This window comes from Dendrobates tinctorius, unplaced genomic scaffold (assembly GCF_039654945.1).
Source record: "Dendrobates tinctorius isolate UK_male_01 unplaced genomic scaffold, ASM3965494v1 ptg000079l, whole genome shotgun sequence".
Classification (NCBI taxonomy): domain Eukaryota; kingdom Metazoa; phylum Chordata; class Amphibia; order Anura; family Dendrobatidae; genus Dendrobates; species Dendrobates tinctorius.
In genome coordinates this window covers 984,694-998,609 of record NW_027361747.1, presented here as the reverse complement: position 1 = coordinate 998,609, position 13,916 = coordinate 984,694, and positions in this window count along the sequence as shown.

Genomic DNA, 13,916 nt, shown 5'->3' with positions numbered 1-13,916 from the left:
GTTTTCCTCTCTGCTCTATAAAAGTTAGTTTTGAGCATTAAACCTTCTCCACTATGGAAGTCATATGTCATATTAGGCCTTATAGTATAGTTAGTGTTCTTATAGTTTGACAACCCCTTTTATACTGATGCCTTGTGATTTACGTGTTTTTCTTCTTCCAAACAGGCAGAAAGAATCTGTCCCCGTACCTGATAGAGACGACGCTATTAGCATCCTACCATCCTCGTCCTCACTGTCAGGTATGTTCATGTCTGCAGCACCAACAATGGGAATGTTGACTTCAAGGCTCAAATATTTCCACATGGTTTTTCTGTAATAGGTCTCCTATGTTATTCATGATTCATGGATCACAATTATGTTGCCCATGGGCCCATACTGAATCCCTATTTCACTAATTTTGTACAATTGTTTTCTTGGATTCTGTGAGATACGTTGCAGCGTCCAATGACCTACATCATCGTAAGACGACATCATCTCCTATAATAGAATATTGCTCATCAGTGATGCACCACATGGCGGCACACAGGGCACTTACTGCTCTATATCAGTGACACATCTAAGGCCGGTTTCACATTAGCGCATTTTCAGCGCGCGCACGGCCGGGGGTAGCTCCGCCCCCGATCCGGCTCTCTGCCCGGCGTGCCCGCCCCTTGCCTGTAGCGCCGCCTCCTAGCGGACAGCGGCGCCTGCGATCGGCGCACCCTATCTTTAGCATAGGGTGCGCCGATCGTGCGCAGGTCGTGCGCTAGTTGCGCTTTGACCTGCGCTGCGCACTTATGACGGTGCGCCGTGCGCGCCAAAATCGAACTTTTTGGATTTTGGCGCGCACGGCGCACCGTCATAAGTGCGCAGCGCAGGTCAAAGCGCAACTAGCGCACGACCTGCGCACGATCGGCGCACCCTATGCTAAAGATAGGGTGCGCCGATCGCAGGCGCCGCTGTCCGCTAGGAGGCGGCGCTACAGGCAAGGGGCGGGCACGCCGGGCAGAGAGCCGGATCGGGGGCGGAGCTACCCCCGGCCGTGCGCGCGCTGAAAATGCGCTAATGTGAAACCGGCCTAATGCCCCTCAGATGGGATTATGTACATTATATAGGACTTATTCTGTCCTATTATAATACCAGATTATCAGGACTATAGGAGACAGGACTAGAACAATCCTACTATTTACAGGAGACAAAGCAGATCCCTTGAGGATATGTCATTACTGAGGGGTTTTTTTTTTTACTTTCTAATCAGAATTTCCAGCACAGATGGAAAGAATATCTGCAATAAATTTGATTAAAGAAGAAGAAAAATCAGAAACTAGAGAAAAGGGGAAAAAGAGACTAGGTAAGTGTGAGAATCAGCTCCATGTTGTGTGATGTCAGTAAGAATCATTCGTGGGGAGCAGATGTCATCTGTCAGTGATGGGATTATCACATTAATGATGGCTGACAATGATCCTGCCCTCTGTGTGATAATATTCCTCTGCCGTCCAGCAATAGTGACCGCACAGTGATATAATGTCATATGGAGCCCCAATCACTCACATTATATGTACTTCTCTTCTCATAGGTTCCATCTTCCGCCGGATCTCATCATCTTTCCGGCGCGGATTATGCAGGGCAGCGCAAGTATTTGCTTGTTGTTACTGCTGCCCTAGAACCATCTGAAAGACCTAAGCATCCAGCGCCCTGAAGTCCAGCAGATCCACCATCACTGATGGACCATCCTTGCTGGACCTGTTTAAAAGCGGGACTAACTCCTAGCCGCGGTCTACGGACCAAACATTGGGCATGGGCAGGGCCTTGGGGGCAGATCCCAAGTGCGCTCAACCATGTGAAATAGCTTACGCTCAGGAACATTGAGGGCTAGCACTATCGGATAGCTCTACCCGTTCATTACCTTTAGGAACAGAGCTATGGGATAGCTCTACCCGTGCACTTTCTTCATGGATAGCGCTATCGAATAGCTCTACCTGAACAGTATTAATGAAAGAGCTTTTTCATACACAAGGAGAGGTACACCAGGTAGTTATATTTGCTGTTAGTCTGCACATACGCCAGTCTGATGCGTGGTTACACCCCATTGCGTGGTTCGTAATCCCAGCGCACTCCCTAAGGACGCGCAATCACTCATTATTAACTAAAATAAAAAAAAAAAACTTTGGTTTATTGAAATTTTTTTTCACATTTATCAAACTTAGCTATGTATTTTGTTATCTGATAAAATTCAGTAAACACAGATACAGGCCGGTGGCCGGTTCATGCAGCCTTATATGTATATCCTTATTTATTGCAAAGGTGGCCGCACCTTATACTAAAAACACTTATTACCTTTTGTGTCCAACATTTTACTTATGGGTTGTAAATAGTGTTGAGCGATACCACCCGATACTGAAAAATATCGTATCGGAATGGATCGGCCGATCTAAAAAAAAGTATCGGGTATCGCCGATTCCGATCCCGGAAGTCCCATTCAAGTCAATGGAACAGAAATATCGGAATTAAAAAAAAACCTTTCTTTCCCTGTAGGTTAATTCTACATGAAGAAAAACAACTAATAATAATGTAGAATGTATTGTGGGAGGTGTAGGAGACATTAAAGCCATAGAGCTTTAGCCCAATCAAATGGAATAGCAGGATTTTTTTTTTTATTTTTAAAGACGTTCGTAGTTACAAAGATATTGACTATGTTAAAGTCTTTAATTTTTTGTCAGATATGTATGTTTCACTACTTCCATGCTCTTCACCTTTTTTACTTCTCCCACACTTTCTCCTTCATCATCTTCAGCAGCAGCAGCAGTATCTTCTTCTTCTATTCTTCTTCATATTCTACTTCTTCTTCTTCATATTCAACTTCTTCTTCTTCTTCTTCATCATATTCTTATTTGTGTCAGGCATTCCTGTAGTTGTTATCTATAAAAGTTTGAAGATTACACCTTCTGTTCAGCCTGTCACAAAAGATTTACAACAGGATTTGTCCGCCTTCAGTTTGGCCTGCAGCAGCAGGCCTTTTCCAGGGGCACCACGAGGAGGAACGGACTCACCCCCATACACTGCTTAGTCTTCTTCTGCTTATAAATTTGATAATCTTATTTGCTCAGATTTTTAGTCTTATGCTTAATGTTCTTCTGCTTTTGGTTTTTATGCTTCTTGGTCTTCTGTCTCTTGTTGTTCTGCATCTTGGTGGTTGTCTTCCTGTTCTTTGTCCTCTTGGTCATCTTCTTCAGGGTCATCTTTTAGGTATTCTTCTGTATGGTCTTCAGGGTCGTCGTCTTCAGGGTCATTGTCAGGGAGATCCAGAGTGAGAATCAAAAACCATTTCCACAAGCTTGAACTTTGAAAAGTAGCAGAAGTTACAAGAAGGCTGAGGAACTGGCGAGAACCAGCTGATGGAACTGGAACCCGGAGTGGCAGCAGAATGAACAAGAGCCAATGGCACAACCGTGGACCAGCTGACGGTGCTGGAACACGGTTACTAAGCAGGAGGTACCTGTGCTCCAAAGCACTACCAAGGAACAGCAGACGTTGGTGGAATTCGGATACCGACAAGGAGGCACCTAGGCCAAAGGCACTGCCGAGAACCAGCTGACGGTGCAGGAACCCGGATGGGTCGCAGAAGCTGCAAGAGCAAATGAAACTAGTGAGGACCAGCTGATGGTGCTGGAACTCGGAGGGGCAGCAGAAGGAACAAGAGCCAATGGGACAACCGTGGAACAGCTGACGGTGCTGGAACATGGTTACTAAGCAGGAGGTACCTGTGCTACAAATCACTACCAAGGACCAATTGACGTTGCTGGAACTCAGATACCGAGAAAGAGGCACCTAGGCCAAAGGCTATGCCGGGAACCAGCTGACGTTGCTGGAACCCGGATGGGTAGCAGAAGGTACCCATGATTAACAAAGTGTCGCGTCCGCAAGCAGGCCGCAGTTACCGAAACCCACAGTCCTACAGGGGGTGCTTTTCCTATTGGCACTATGGAACCAGCCTTTGCTACCAGAACCCGCAGTCCACATAGGAAGCACTGAAACTGCAGGCACCATAGACTCGGCTAACCCGACCGCAACACGACAGGACAACGTATCAGTGGCAAAGTGACGTTGACACTACCCGGAAACAGCAGGCGTGCTGTAACCCGGCTGGCAGGAGGGAGTACCCGTGCCAAAGACACTGCCGAGAACCAGCTGACGGTGCTGGAACCCGGAGGGGCAGCAGAATGAACAAGAGCCAATGGCACAACCATGGACCAGCTGACGGTGCTGTAACACGGTTACTAAGCAGGAGGTACCTGTGCTCCAAAGCACTACCAAGGACCAGCAGACGTTGGTGGAACTCGGATACCGACAAGGAGGCACCTAGGCCAAAGGCTATGCCGGGAACCAGCTGACGTTGCTGGAACCCGGATGGGTAGCAGAAGGTACCCATGATTAACAAAGTGTCGCATCCGCGAGCAGGCCGCAGTTACCGAAACCCACAGTCCTACAGGGGGTGCTTTTCCTATTGGCACTATGGAACCAGCCTTTGTTACCAGAACCCGCAGTCCACATAGGAAGCACTGAAACTGCAGGCACCATAGACTCGGCTAACCCGACCGCAACACGACAGGACAACGTATCAGTGGCAAAGTGACGTTGACACTACCCAGAAAAAGCAGGCGTGCTGTAACAAGGCTGAGCAGGAGGGAGTACCTGTGCCAAAGACACTGCTAAGAACCAGCTCACGGTGCTGGAACCCGGAGGGGCAGCAGAATGAACAAGAGCCAATGGCACAACCGTGGACCAGCTGACGGTGCTGGAACACGGTTACTAAGCAGGAGGTACCTGTGCTCCAAAGCACTACCAAGGACCAGCAGACGTTGGTGGAACTCGGATACCAACAAGGAGGCACCTAGGCCAAAGGCTCTGCCGGGAACCAGCTGACGTTGCTGGAACCCGGATGGGTAGCAGAAGGTACCCATGATTAACAAAGTGTAGCGTCCGCGAACAGGCCGCAGTTACCGAAACCCACAGTCCTACAGGGGGTGCTTTTCCTATTGGCACTATGGAACCAGCCTTTGTTACCAGAACCCGCAGTCCACATTGAAAGCACTGAAACTGCAGGCACCATAGACTCGGCTAACCCGACCGCAACACGACAGGACAACGTATCAGTGGCAAAGTGACGTTGACACTACCCGGAAACAGCAGGCGTGCTGTAACCAGGCTGGGCAGGAGGGAGTACCCGTGCCAAAGACACTGCCGAGAACCAACTGACGGTGCTGGAACCCGGAGGGGCAGCAAAAGGAACAAGAGCCAATGGCACAACCGTGGACCAGCTGACGGTGCTGGAACACTGTTTCTAAGTAGGAGTTACCTGTGCTAAAAAGGACCAGCAGACGTTGCGGGAACTCGGATACCAAGATGGAGGCACCTAGGCCAAAGGCTCTGCCGAGAAACAGCTGACGGTGCTGGAACCCGGCTGGGCAGGAGGGAGTACCTGTGGCAAACACACTTCTGAGCAGCAACATGCGATGTTGAAGCCCAGGGGTCAATCATGCAGCAGGCTGAGGCCAACTTGGAGCGAGTTTTATATTGGTTGTACACAACTACTGATTGTAACCGTGCTCCACTTTGGCCTCTGGCTCTACTGTTTCTAGTATTTCCCCTGGCCTCCAACCACGCCAGTTGCTGCTCTGCAGTGTTGTCTGCACAAGCCACACTTGTTCCTGAGTCACTGGGGGCTGTCACGTCAGTTGATCCCCTGATGTGGGTCCGGCAAGGTGCCCTGCTCTGTCCACATTCCCACAACTATTAATGGGAATGGGGACAGAGCAGGAGACATTGCCGGACACACATCAGGGGATCAACTGATGGGACTGAGCCCCAGTAACACAGGAACAAGTGTGGATTGTGCAGACGGCACATCAGAGCAGCGACTGGCGGGGTTGGAGGCCAGGGGAAATGCTAGAGACAGTACAGCCAGAGGCCTAAGTGGACCACGGTTAAAAGTCAGTAGTAGTGTGATGTTGGAGGCAGCAGTAGACTTTGCCATCCGCACAGCAGGGGAACAGCTGGCGTTACTGAACCCCACAGGCACAGGAGCGAGTGATTCTATCTGTGCGGACGGCACTTCCAAGCTACAACTGGCTGTGTTGAAGCCCAGGATCAATGCTCCGAGCAGGCTGAGGCCTACTTGGAGCAAGTGGAAAATAACATGTTGTGTGATGTTGGAGGCAGCAGGAGATTTTGCCATCCGCACAGCAGGGGAACAGCTGGCATTATTGAAACCCACTAACACAGGAGCTAGTGTGTGCTTCTCTGTGAAGACGGCACTTCTGAACACCAACTGGCATTGTTGGAGACCAGGATGAGGCATGGAGCAGGCTGAGGCCTGATAGGGTTGGCATGTGGAGGCAGCAGGAGACTTTGCCATCTACACAGCAGGGGAACAGCTGGCATTACTGAACCACACAGACACAGTAGCGAGTGTGTTTATCTCTGTGAAGACGGCACTTCTGAACACCAACTGGCGTTGTTGGAGCCCAGGATGAGGCATGGAGTTGGCTGAGGCCAACTGACAGCACGTTTTATAGAGGTTGTAGACTACTACTGATTGTAACCGTGCTCCACTTAGGCCTCTGGCTCCACTGTCTCTAGTATTTCCCCTGGCCTCCAACCCCGCCAGTGACAGCTCTGAAGTGGCGTCAGCACAATCCACACTTGTTCCTGTGTTACTTGCCCTCAGTCCCATCAGCTGATCCCCTGATGAGTATCCGGCAAGGTCTCCTGCTCTGTTCTCATTCACACAACTAGTAATGGGAATGTGGACAGAGCAGGAGACCTTGACGGACACAGATCAGGGGATCAACTGACGTGACTGAGGCCAAGTAACACAGGAACAAGTGTGGATTGTGCAGACAACACTGCAGAGCCACTTTAGAGCTGTCACTGGCGGGGTTGGAGGCCAGGGGAAATACTAGAGACAGTGGAGCCAAAGGCCTAAGTGGAGCAGGGTTAAAAATCAGTAGTAGTTTGAATGTGGATGGAGCAGGAGACTTTGCCATCCACACAGCAGGGGAACAGCTGGCGTTACTGAACCCCACTAACACGGGAGCGAGTGTTTATATCTGTGCGGACGGCACTTCCAGGCTACAACTGGCTGTGTTGTAGCCCAGGATCAATGCTCCGAGCAGGGTGAGGCCTACTTGGAGCGAGGAGAAAAAGCTTTGTAGTGTGAGTTTGGAGGCAGCAGGAGACTTTGCCATCCACACAGCAGGGGAACAGCTGGCGTTACTGAACCCCACTAACACAGGAGCGAGTGTTCCAATCTGTGCGGACGGCACTTCCAGGCTACAACTGGCTGTGTTGTAGCCCAGGATCAATGCTCCGAGCAGGCTGGGGCATACTTGGAGCGAGGAGAAAAAGCGTTGTGTGAGTTTGGAGGCAGCAGGAGACTTTGCCATCCACACAGCAGGGGAACAGTTGGCGTTACTGAACCCCACTAACACAGGAGCGGGTGCTTATATCTGTGCGGACGGCACTTCCAGGCTACAACTGGCTGTCTTGTAGCCCAGGATGAAGCATGCAGCAGGCGGAGGACAACTTGCAGCTGGTTTTGTAGAGGTTGTAGACTACTACTGATTGTCACCGTGCTCCACTTTAGCCTCCGGCTCCACTGTCTCTAGTATTTCCCCTCGCCAACAACCCCGCCAGTTACAGCTCTGAAGTGGCGTCTGCACAATCCACACTTGTTCCTGTGTAACTGTGGCTCAGTCCCATCTGTTGATCCCCTGATGTGTGTCTGGAAAGATCTCCTGCTCAGTCCTTATTCACACTACTAGTAATGTGAATGTGGACAGAGCAGGAGACCTTGCCGGACACACATCAGGGGATCAACTGACGGGAATGAGCCACAGTAACTCAGGAACAAGTGTGGATTGTGCAGACGTCTCTTCAGAGCTGTAACTGGCGGGGTTGTTGGCCAGGGGAAATACTAGAGACAGTGGAGCCAGAGGCCTAAATTGAGCACAGTTACAAATCTGTAGTAGTTTGCATGTGGATGGAGCAGGAGTCATTGCCGTCTACACAGCAGGGGAACAGCTGGCATTACTGAACCCCACTAACACAGGAGCTAGTGTGTGTTTTTCTGCGAAGACGGCACTTCTGAACACCAACTGGCGTTGTTGGAGCCCAGGATGAGGCATGGAGCAGGCTGAAGCCTGATGGTGTTGGCATGTGGAGGCAGCAGGAGACTTTGCCGTCTACACAGCAGGGGAACAGCTGGCATTACTGAACCCCACAGACACAGTAGCGAGTGTGTTTTTCTCTGTGAAGACAGCACTTCTGAACACCAACTGGCATTGTTGGAGCCCAGGATGAGGCATGGAGCAGGCTGAGGCCTGATGGTGTTGGCATGTGGAGGCAGCAGGAGACTTTGCCGTCTACACAGCAGGGGAACAGCTGGCAATACTGAACCCCACTAACACAGGAGCTAGTGTTTTTCTCTGTGCAGACGACACATCTGAGCGACAACTTGGCCTCAGTCCCGTCAGTTGATCCCCTGATGTGTGTCCGGCAAGGTCTCCTGCTCTGTCCTCATTCACACTACTAGTAATTGAAATGTGGACAGAGCTGGAGACCTTGCCGGACACACATCAGGGGATCAACTGACGTGACTGAGGCCAAGTAACACTGGAACAAGTGTGGATTATGCAGACGCCACTTAAGAGCTGTCACTGGCGGGGTTGGAGGCCAGGGGAAATACTAGAGACAGTGGAGCCAGAGGCCTAAGTGGAGCAGGGTTAAAAATCAGTAGTAGTTTGAATGTGGATGGAGCAGGAGACTTTGCCGTCCACACAGCAGAGGAGCAGCTGGCGTTACTGAACCCCACTAACACAGGAGCTAGTGTTTTTCTCTGTGCAGACGACACATCTGAGCGACAACTGGCTGTGTTTAAGCCCAGGGATTATAGTTCAGGTGGTAGAAACATGAACACAACAGGAGACCTGGATACAGTTGCCAACCAATTATTTAGTCGGGAAGAGGACTGGCAAATTCTGGGGAGATCCAGGCCTTGTTCATTTTCAGAAAAGTAAGCCAGTCGACGTTATCGGAAGAAAGTCGCGTGCAACGGTCTGTTAGTACACCACCTGCGGCACTAAAGACGTGTTCCGATAATACACTGGCAGCAGGGCAAGCCAGCACCTCCAATGCATACTGGCTAAGCTCTTGCCATGTATCCAGCTTAGAGACCCAAAACTTGAAGGGGGAAGAGCCATCTGGGAGTACACTCACAGGGCAAGACATGTAGTCTGTCACCATCTGACGGAAACGTTGCCTCCTGCTGACTGGAGCCGTCAGTGATGGTGTAGACAATTGTGGCGGACACACAAAACTTTGCCACATTTGGGCCATAGTGGTCTTGCCTTGTGCTGAGGCGCTGCCTCTGCTCACTCTTTGTGCCGAGTTTCCTCCACTGGCTCGACGCACAGAGGTGCTTTGTAAACACTAGCACCACTGCTGTCGGGTGGAATGGAAAACATGATGGACTGCACCAGTGTGTCTTGGTACTCCCGCAGTTTACGCTCCTGGTTCAACGTTGGTATGAGGGTTTGCAAGTTGTCCCGGTAGCGAGGATCTAGGAGGGTGTACACCCAATAATCAGCCGTATAGAGAATGTGGGCAATGCGGCGGTCATTTCTCAGGCACTGCAGCATGAAGTCAACCATGTGCTGCAGACTCCCAACTGCCAAAGAACCGCTGTCCCCTGCTTGAGGCGTAATCTCTGCCTGCTCTGCATCACCCCACCCTCGCTGTACATACTGACTAGTGCTTTGTGTACCTCCCTCCTGTAGAGAGATGTCTTCCTCCTCCATCGACTCCTCCTCACAAAGTGTCCCCTGCCTAGGCCTTTGTGAGGAAGCACGTAGCGCAGACTGTCCAGAAGCAGATGGCATTTGGGACTCCTCATCCTCCACCTCTTCCAAAACCTCATCCCTTAGTGCTTGCAGTGTTTTTTGAAGCATGCAGATAAGGGGGACAGTCATGCTGACTAGTGCATCATCTGCACTCGCCATCCGCGTGGAATCATCGAAGGCACGCAAAACGAGGCAGATGTCCTTCATAGAGGCCCACTCAGTGGTGCTGAAGTGTGACCGGCGCACAGTACGACTTGTTTGCGCCTGATGCAGCTGGTACTCCATGACTGCTGCCTGCTGCTCACACAACCGCTCCAACATATGTAACGTTGAATTCCACCTGGTGGGAAGGTCACATATGATGCGATGTTCCGGAAGGTGTAATCGGCGCTGCAGAGCAGCAAGGCGCGATCTTGCCGTGCTGGAACGACACAAGTGAGCGAACTCTATGCGGACCTTGTGCAGCAGTGCATCAAGATCCGGATAGTCCCTCAGAAAGCTCTGCACGACCAAGTTGAGCACATGTGCCAGACATGGTATGTGAGTGAGGTTGCCTAGGCCAAGAGCTGCCACCAGATTTCGGCCATTGTCACACACTACCAAGCCCGGCTGGAGATTCGCTGGCACAAACCACATGTCACTCTCCTGCTTGATGGCATTCCAGAGCTCCTGCGCTGTGTGGCTTCGATTCCCCAAAGAAATTAATTTCAGTACAGCCTGTTGATGTTTGGCCACGGCTGTGCTCATATCGGTCGTAACAGGCTCCTGCTGCGCTGTTTCAGAGGAACTTGAGTAGGAGGAGTCAATATGTACAGACTGGATTCCTGCAATCCGTGGAGTTGGCAGAACATGTAGAGCGCCACTCTCCAGATCTGTACCCGGCTCCACAACATTGACCCAATGGGCAGTGAGGGAAAGGTATCGTCCCTGTCCATGGTTACTGGTCCACGCATCAGTGGTCAGGTGGACCTTGCTACTGACGGCGTTTAGTAGAGCATGTTTTTTGTTTGCCTCCACATGTTTCTGCAGGGCACGGACGGCTCGCCTGCTGAAATAAAAGTGGCTGGGCACGGTGTATTGTGGGACTGCCAATGCCATGAAGTCCTGGAAGGTGTCAGTCTCCACCAGCCTGAATGACAGCATAGGGCCAGTAGTTTGGCAATGCCAGCATTCAGAGCCTGTGCTCGGGGATGGTTTGCCGAGTATGGCCGCCTTTTCTCCCATGCCTGTGCTACCGATGCCTGCCGAGCGGCCTGGGAGTGTGAGGATGACTTGGAACGTGGTGCTGTGGGTGGAATGTCACAGGGTCTCCGGACAACAGTGCCAGAGGTTCTTCCTTGCCAATCCTGTGAGGAAGCCGAACCAGCTGTGTGTGAGCTAGAGGAAGAGGCCCCAACACGAGCTGTAGAGGTGGTAGGTGGTGCTGTACGCTGGCCTACATCTTCAGTGTGTCTGTGTAACTCCACCTCATGCTTGGTCCGCACATGTTTCCACATATTAGTGGTATTGAGGTTGCTGACATTTTTCCCTATTTTGACTCTCTGATGACAGCTTGCATTTGACAAAGCAAATGTCATCTGCAACTGTGTCAAAAAAGGACCACGCACTGCAAGTCTTGGGAGCGCTCGTTTTGCCTTTTGAAAGTGGAATGCTCCTAACGGGTGCCGAAGTGGAGGCTACAGGCAACCAAGTCTGCCCCCTCCCTCTCCCTCCGGTTTTGGCCGTTCGGGGAATCTCTTCCTCAGAGCTGCTCTCACCACCTTCCTGTTCCTCACGCCATGATGGGTCAAGGACCTCTTTATCTACACTCCCCTCTTCAAACACCTGCTTCTCCTGGGTTGTCTCGCCAGCACCGTACGCACCAGAAAGCGGTAACTGAGTCTCGTCATCATCAGATGCATTCTGAGGTGTGCTGACCATAGGCACTGGCCCACCCGCCTCTTCAGATTCAGAGGGGCAAAGAAGTTGCGCATCACTGCATACTCCCTCTTCTTCACATTCTGGAATGCTGCTTGGCTGGCCCCCCCTTTCCAAACCAACAGATTCCGAAAACAGAAGTAGAGACTGTGATGGCTCCTGTCCAGGGCTCTCTGACTGCCTGGCCACTTTGGCAGGTGGTGAAGAGACAGATGGTTGCTCTTCGGTGGTCTGGCCCTGAGAGGATGTGGAAGTAATTGAAGTTGATGCGTTAGCTGCCATCCATCCCACAACGGCTTCAATTTGTTCCTCCCGCAGCAGTGGGGTACGGTGACATCTTACAAAGCTGCGCATAAAGGACTGTTGCCTGCTAAAACTGGGGGATGCTGACTCACTGGTGCCAACAGCAGGCACAGAATCCCTACGTCCTCTCCCTGCAGAATCCCCACGTCCTCTCCCTGCAGAATCTCCACGTCCTCTCCCTGCTGAAACTCCATGCCCACGGCCACGTGCCTTACTTCCTGCCTTCTTCATCCTGCTAGACTGAGAAAGATAGGCAGAAATGTACAAAGGGGGGCCTTAGTGTGCTTACTCCTGAACAGCTGGTTACAGGTATAAGAAACACTAATTTTATGAAGTGTGTGTGTGGACTACACTTTAATGGGAGCTAATGCGGCCTACACAACTTTCAAATGTAGTGTTTGGTGAACTTTGTTGTTTTTTTTGGGGGGGAAAAAAAACTAAAAGGATGTGACCAAAGATTTGAAAGTCAGAGTATCACCAACTTTCTGGAGCTATTACAATGCAGGCAGGTAACCTACAATGCAAAAGATGAGGCTCCAAAAAAATTGGGTAATACTAATCTGGCTGCAGCTGAAGGGCACAAGCCAGAAAAAAGGCTCCTCTATCTACTCCTATATAGTGTTTGCAACCAACCAATGTAGATGGATATGGATGGATGCACACTAATAGGAGAAGAAAAAATGAGCTGCAATTAAAGAAAAATATGTGTGAGGCAGTGACGCATGCTGAGCGGCCTACAACCAGACGTGGCTGCAGGACACACTACTCAGCGTGAGCTGCACTCACACACAGTCAGAGACCTCTCAGACAGCCGTGAACAGTGCAGCTAAGTGGGCACTAGCACTGAAAGGCTGCAGAAAGGCTCCGCTGTCTACTACTAGTGTTTGCAACCAACGTATATGGATACAGATGGAAGCACACTAGATAGAATTTTTTTTTAACAATAAGCAGCTCAAAAAGAATAATATGTATGAGGCAGCAGTGAGGCACGCTGGGCGGCCTACAACCAGACGTGGCTGAAGGACCCACTCCACAGCGTGAGCTGCACTCACACAGCCCTTGCAGACAGCTGTGAACACTGCTGCTAGGGAAAAGAAAGCTACAGTGGTGGTTTATGTAGCCTGGGTAAAGCACAATATTGTTTTGAGAATCGCTATTTCTAACGGTCCCTCACAGTCTTCAACAGCAGCCTGTCCCTAACTGAATTCACAGCAGAGTGACCAGAAATGGCGGCGGCGGTGGCTTTTATAGTGCATCATGACATCATTTCCGCAGCCAATCACAGCCATGCCAATAGTTAACATGCCTACATGCCTAACAGGATGTGCCCACACTTCTGAGGATTCCCATTGGCTGAATCAAAGTGAGCGGGCTGATAGCATTATGGGAACTTCCGATTCCGGTATCCGATATGAAAAAAGTATCGGAAGTCAGTATCGGAATTCCGATACAGCTAATATCGGCCAATACCCGATACTTGCAGTGTTGTGAGTTCATTTTCCCCTTCATTACTGAGGCCCGAGGAACTCCCTCTTCTGGTAAAGAAAGGTAGTGAGCCTGATTATCAAACACCTGAGGCTGATGATGATGACTGGCTGAGTGGAGTTACTGACTGGATATAAGGCTGCCGACGCCCTTCTGCCCTGCGGGTGATTTCTCTGTGGGATCCTTGGAGACTAGTCTGAATTCCTGCTCCTCTAAAGCTAAGTTTGCTGCTCGGCCTTTTGCTTTTGTGCTTTGACTTTGTTTTGCTTTGTTTTTCTGGATTTCTGCCATTCCCTGCTGGGGTGTGCTGAATTCATTTAGCTGTGTCTTCTG